Genomic DNA, 7,500 nt, shown 5'->3' on the forward strand with positions numbered 1-7,500 from the left:
TCTCTCTCTCCCCTCTCTCTCTCTCTCTCTCTCTCTCTCTCTCTCTCTCTCTCTCTCTCTCTCTCTCTCTCTCTCTCTCTCTCTCTCTCTCTCTCTCTCATCTCTCTTCATTTTCCCTCTCATTCTTCTCTCTCTCTCTCTCTCTTCTTCTCTCTCTTCTCTCCTTTTTTTTTTTTTCCTTACATTATATACTTCATCATTTCATTCATTTCATTTATATCTTTTTGCTTGCTTTATGTATATAATATAATATATATATATATATAATATATATATTATCTACTATATATTTCTATTATATATTTTATTTATCTATACTATATATTACTATATATATATTATATTATATTATTCTATATATCATATAATGTAGCTATATATATATATATATAATATATATAAATATATATATTATATATATATATATATAATACATAGGTATATATCATATATATAATATATATATATATATAATATATATAATATATTAATATATATAAAATATATATATATATATATGTATATATAATTATATATATATAATATATATATTATATATAATCATATATATATTATATAATATAATATATATTATATATATATATTATATATATAATGTGTGTGTGTATGTGTTTATATACATGTATATACATATATATATATAATATATTTATGTATATGTATACGTATATGTAATTTATATATATATATATATATATATATATACATATATATATATATATATATATTACATATTTATTTATTTATTTATGGGCGTGTGTGTATTTCTTTTTCTCTTTACATTTTCTGTGCGTGCTACTTCTCGTTTTGTTTATCGTTTACACGGTTCATGTATGCGCATTCTGACACACCTTTTCATTATTGTCGTTTGTTTTTTGCAGTGAAAATATCTCATCGGTTGCTTTCCGTCCCTCTCTCTTTCACTCTTTAATTATTCATCGTACTTTCTCTCTCTCTCTCTCTCTCTCTCTCTCTCTCTCTCTTTCATTCTCTTACTATCTCTATCTTCTCTATTCTCTACTTCATCTCTCTTCTTTCTCATCTTCTTCTCTCTCTCTCTTTTTTCTATCTCTCTCTCTTTCTTCTCTCTCTCTCTCTTCTTCCTTCTCTTCTCTTTCCTCCTCTCTCCTCTTCTCTCTCTCCCTCTCATCTTCCTCTCTCTCTCTTCTCTCTCTCTCTCTCTCTTCCTTCTCTCTCTCTCTCCTTCTCTCTCTCTTCTCTCTTCTCTCTCTCTGTTTTTCTCTCTCTCCTCTCTCTCTCTCTCCTCCTCTCTCTCTCTCTTCTCTCTCTCTCTCTCTCCTTCTCTCCTCTCTCTCTCTTCTCTCTCTCTCTCTCCTCTCTCTCCTCTCTCTCTTCTCCTCTCTCTCCTCTCTCTCTCTCTCTCTCTCTCTCCTCTCTCCTCTCTCCCTCCCTCTCTCTCTCCCTTTCCCTCCCTCTCTCTCTTCCTCCTCTCTCTCTCTCTCTCTCTCTCTTCTCTCCTCTCTCTCTCTCTCTCTCTCTCTCTCTCATATCTCTCTTTCCCACTCCTCCTCCTCCTCGTCTTCTCTCGCTCCTTCACCCACGTCTCTCTTCCTCCCACTCCCACACCCTTTTATCGTGTGTAAAAGGTATTTCCTCCTGAAAATTATTCCTCAGGGTCTTACCATCTGAAGGGGAATCTATTTTTATTCGAAGCGTCACGGATTTTGCATTTCGTATCTTATCGTGTCTGTGTTTCTTTTCATGCTTATGCACATACACGCGTTCACTTGTATGTACGCTTATGTGAACGGAGAAGTATGTACGTAAACATGATAGGCTATATGTTTTCGTGTATGTGGCTGGTGCCTGAATTTTATATATATTCTGTTTCTGACTTTTTGTGACGTTACTTTTATTTTAAATGGAAATAGCTAACTCCGACTTCCTTAAACTATTCCCGAGCGTCTCCATTAGCCTTTTATCTGTTGATTTTTTCCCCTCGCAAGAATAAACAAATTGATCTGAACTTGCTTGATCTGAATACAGCTTGCTTGACCGCTCGCATGCCCCGAGAACAGGATCTTGTGTAGAGGAGGTAGTCCCCGGTACAAGGTGTTTTGAGATCACATTGTGTGTAGTTGATTATTATGCAATGATGTGATGATTGTAACTTTTTATGTAGACGATGGTTTGAGGAATAACGCTGACAGTGGGTGTAAGAATGATGGTGATGATTATTATTATTTAATCTTTAACCATCGTTATTATTACAATGCCACTGAGAGCATATGGTATTTATGCTTCCATTGCTCTTGATATTGTTGATATTGCTGCCAGTGTTATTATAAAAGTTATAGTGGTAACAATAATAAGATTAGTAATTTTAAATGATAACGATAAGTCTGTTCAGGATTTTCCAATTACTACTGCTGCTGCAACCAGCATTGTATTTTTGTTGTTATTCCTTTTACTGTTATTGTTATTGTTATCATCATCATGATTTTTGTTGTTATCATCATCATCATCATCATCATCATCATCATCATCATCATCATCATCATCATCATCATCATCATCATCATCATCATCATCATCATCATCATCATCATCATCATCATCATCATCATCACCATCACCATCACTATCACTATCACTATCACTATTATTATTATTGTTATTGTTATTAATACTATTATAATTATACTACTGCTACTACTACTACTAATAATAATAATAATAATAATTATTATTATTAGTCTTAGCCTAACTAGTAGTAGTTGTAGCAGCAACGGTAGTAGTAGTTATCACCATCACCATTAATAGTTTTCATACAATGATGCCTTTTAATTCAATTGAGAACCTTATCTATTTCGATGTTATTGATGTTAAGAATCATTAATAACGGTTACTAGTAAACAATACTAATGACATGATATTAGCATTAATGATAGTTACAATTCAATCAGAATATTAGTTAATGCTATCAAATCCATATTGAACTTGATATTAGCACTTCAGCATTCAGTATTGTGGGTAACGTAACGTATCTGTGCTCGATATTGTCGGCAATTAAACATCCTCGTTAGTGGCAATCGTGATGTTAATGTCGGTGTTGATAAGATCATACCATGCGTGTTTTTTTTTCTATTTAGGAGTGATGCCTTATCACCCTCATTATCATTATCTTTGCCGTTATCACCATCATCACGATCATTTATACCCTCCTATTCCTCATTAATATTCTTCTTATTATTATAATGATGATGATGATGATGATGATTGTTGTTATTATTATTATTATTATTATTATTATTATTATTATTATTATGATTATGATTATTATCATCATTGTTGTTTTGTTATGGTTATTGCTGCTGTTATTATTATTATTGTTATTATTATTATTGTTGTTGTTGTTGTTGTTGTTGTTGTTGTTGTTGTTATTATTATTATTATTATTGATTAGCATCATCTTCCTCAAGATTACCATATAAATTAAGTCTGACTATTATTACAACTGGTATTATCGACGAAGTTGTTAATGGCATTTGATAGCGATATTAACATACACGTTGATTTGAGCGTTAGAAGTTTCCCCAGATTTGATAAGAAAATCCCTGGTAGCAGTTCACCATTTTGTTATAATTTATGTGATTATCATTATTATTTTTCTTGTTTACTTCTTTACCGTGACATTGCTATTATTCATCTTGCTATTGCTGTCATCATCATCATCATTATCATCATCATCATCATTATCATTATCATAATGACAATAAGTATTATTATTATTATTACTATTATTATTATTATTATTATTATTATTATTATTATTATTATTATTATTATTACTATTATTATTACTATCATTATTGTTATTACTGTCATCATTATTATTACTATCATTATTATTACTACTACCTCCATCAGTAGTAGTATCATTATCATCATCATCATCGTCATCTTTATCATTATCATCATCTTATTATATATTGTTTTAGCACTTGTGCTTATTATTATTATTTGTTCATGCTATCATTATCATCATTATTATCCTTATCATTGTTGTATTATTTTTTCTTTTTGCAGATTACAAATATGTAATATTACTTACCAGTCGTTTCCGTTTTCATTTTTTAGATTCATAAATAAAAGGCTAAAATATGGAATCTATACAAGCTGAATGTTATGCCTAGAGTCGAAACGATAGAGCAGTAATTGTTTCCTATTTGTTATAAACATTAGGGGGAAAAAAGAGGGACTGAGTTGCCAACTAGGGTTAAATATCCTGGAACGGAACAGTTAATAGTGGTATTAAGCCTAGTATCGTATTTTAAGCGCAGACTTCACTATTTTAAAGGGTTGCAGAGAATGTGCATTAAGTACTTTGTCAACCGGAAGTTTAGAGTCTAAACGTGGTATAGGCATGCAATTAGCAGAGGTACTAGCGTATGTGAAAGAAAGGGAGTGTTTTCTCTAATATTTGTTTATTTACTACTGTTATTATTATTATTATTGTTGTCGTTGTTGTTATTATTATTGTTATTGTTATTGTTATTTAATTATAATTATAATTATTATTATTGTTATTCAATTATTATTATTATTATTAGTAGTAGTAGTAGTAGTAATAATGGTAGCTATAGCAGTATCATTATTATTGTTGTTGTTACTAATATTATTTTCATGATTAGTAATATTTTATAATTATAATTTTCTTTATAATTTATATCTAGTCGCAGTTATTATAATTATCAATGTTATTATTATGTTGGCGTTATAATTGTCACTTATAAATAAGTTATTGCTGTCGTTATTATTAATATTCTAACTCTTATAGATATGTTACTGCTGTCGTTATTATCATTAATACTGTCATTGCCATTATCATTGTTTCTTTGTTATTATTTTCTTTCTTTCGTGACTTAGCTGAAGGCAAAGTGAAATAACGCAGGTCATATTCTCACGGGAATGACCTGATGGGAGCGCATTTTCGCGAGGTGTCAGTATATTTTGTTTGCGGCAATAATAATGATAAAGTAAATGGTGATAATAGTGGTTGTGTTGATGGCGATGGTAGGAATAGTGATAATGAAAAATGGTGGTAATGATGATGATAATGATGTTAGTAGAGGGAGGTAATAATGGTGGTGGACTAAAAGGATAACTGTTTTGGTCGTCGTCTTATCATTATCATCATCATTTTATCATCACCATCACCATCATCGTCATCGTCGTCATTATCATCATCATCATCACCACCACCATCGTCATAGTCGTCGTCGTTGTCATACCATCCTCCTCCTCATCATCATTATCACCATCGTCATAATCGTCATCATCATCATCATCATCATCATCATCATCATCATCATCATCATCATCATCATCATCATCATCATCATCATCATCATCATCATCATCATCATCATCATCATCATCATCACCACCACCACTATGTGTAATAATCTGGTATCGTAATGGTGTAAATAATAAGTGTTTTTGTTTGTAATTGCGAAATTATATCTGCTCACGTCAGCAAGAAACTGTACATATAGTTGCAAATGGCCATCAATGTGCATGGTTTTCATAGTCACTTACGTTAAGCTGGTAAGTAAGGAGTTTTAACAAAAATGTATATCTATTTACAACTTGTCAGAATGTATAAGAAATGACAAAAAATAAGAATTGAAATATAATAAGAATATATATAATAAATCTTTCTTACTGTAAAACACCAAAAGGAGAGTTGCGATTCAGCTTGCAGTGCTGAGTTTTGCTCGAGTGTTTTCACTGTTCTTCGAGCGTTCTCTAATATCGCCAGTCTCTGTTTTCGTTATTTCTTTCAACATCACAACACTTTAACATTATTTCGAGTCACTGTGGAACGCTGTCGTGAGTTTGGTCGTGGACTTGCAGCCACGTCGACCTCAAGAAGGCGTTCGAGTCGGTGGGTCGCGAATGGCTATGGGGCTCTGAGACTTAGGGGAATTCCGACAAGGATTATTGGACTAATAGCAAGCCTGTATACTGGTACTGGAAGTGTCGTAAAGTGTGGCGAGGACTTCTGACTTCTTCCTTATTAATTCAGAAGTGAGGGAAGGCTGTGTTCGCGCACCAACTCTTTTCAACACAAAATCACTGTTGACATTATCAAGGTCACCGACCTTAACTTTGCTGGCTATGTTGCTATCCTATATGAGTCTCTGGAAACTCTCTCGCCTCATTGCATTTAGCAATGAGGCAAAGCCCTTGGACCAAGACCAAGATCCAGGATTTTGGGGGCCTGCTAGGAGAACCAGTTTAGGCGGTACATGGCGAAGACACTGAAGTCACAGAGGGCTTTATATTCCTTAGTTGTGTAGTTCATGACTGGGCTGTCAGACTACGAAGTTCGCAGACGGATTGGCCTGGCAGCAGATGCCACCGAACTCAGTCGACAGAAGTATTTGGAAATTCCGGTACCTGTGCAGAAGGACCAGACTACATGTCTTCAAGACCCTGATACTGCTAGTTTTGCTTTTTGGAAGTGAAGCCTAGACGCTATCTCGTGCCTTGGAGGCGCATCTTGATGCCTTTTGTAACAGGTCCCTGCGCTGGATCATGGGGGGTACAGTTGGCAAGACCATGTGTCCAACCAACAGTTACACCGCGAGACCGACATAGGACCTGTTACTTGCACAATCCGGGACCGCCAACTCAGGCTTTACGGGCAACTATCTCGCTTCCCCTTGAATGATCCCGCCCATCAGGTTGTTTCTTCCCGAGACAACCCTGGGTGGAGGAGGAATGTTGGACGACCTAGGAAGCCGTGGCTTGGGCAGTTCGATCAGACCTGTCGCGAGGAGTTAGAGATGAACCGAGGAGCTGGCTGGCGGCTCGCCATGAGGGACCCCGTGGCTCGAAGCGAAGAGCGAATGCGGCTGTGCGTCCCCGTCGGCGCCAGCTCCATTAATTGATTGATTCAGTATGACACGAAATGCAAGAATCTTTCACATTTTAGGGCTCTCATGACTCTTCGTTTGTGTTCACAGAAAGCTGCTTTTAGTGATCACCAGAAGACTTTTTGGAGAGTTAGCGACCCACAAAAACTATGAACTGGAACCTGGAACAAGAATCGCCTTATTAACTGTTCTTTCCCGTGACTTTAACTGTATTGGTTGTTTCCTGGAATCTGGAATAAACAAATAATCACCACATTAACTCTTCTTCCATGTCACTCTTGAACTCTTTTGCTGAATTCTGGACTAAACTGGAACAAGAGTCACCATATTAACTGTTCTTTCACGTATCTGTTTAACTGTATTAATGGTTTACTGAATGCCGATCACGTCGAGTTGTTTCGCTGTGATTGGCCGCATTAAAATGCACATCCACTGGTGTGCCATATTGCAGTGGCAAGGTTGAATCTAAAGCAATGACAGTCCCTCGAACCGCGCGCGCGTGTGTATGTGCGTGCGTGCGTATAATTTTCCTTCATAGTGTGTTTTTGTTTTGTTTAAGTAGTTTTTTTAGGTG

The 7,500-nt window shown here is 34.7% G+C and overlaps 1 protein-coding gene across 1 annotated transcript in view; it reads left to right on the plus strand.

The window, feature by feature from the left end:
- Positions 1-7,500, plus strand: part of LOC119596914 (protein FAM43A-like) — a 69,001-nt gene that overhangs the window by 372 nt on the left and 61,129 nt on the right. The gene's annotated exons all lie outside the window — the stretch shown is intronic.

Source organism: Penaeus monodon, chromosome 38, assembly GCF_015228065.2.
Source record: "Penaeus monodon isolate SGIC_2016 chromosome 38, NSTDA_Pmon_1, whole genome shotgun sequence".
NCBI classification, from domain to species: Eukaryota; Metazoa; Arthropoda; class Malacostraca; order Decapoda; family Penaeidae; genus Penaeus; species Penaeus monodon.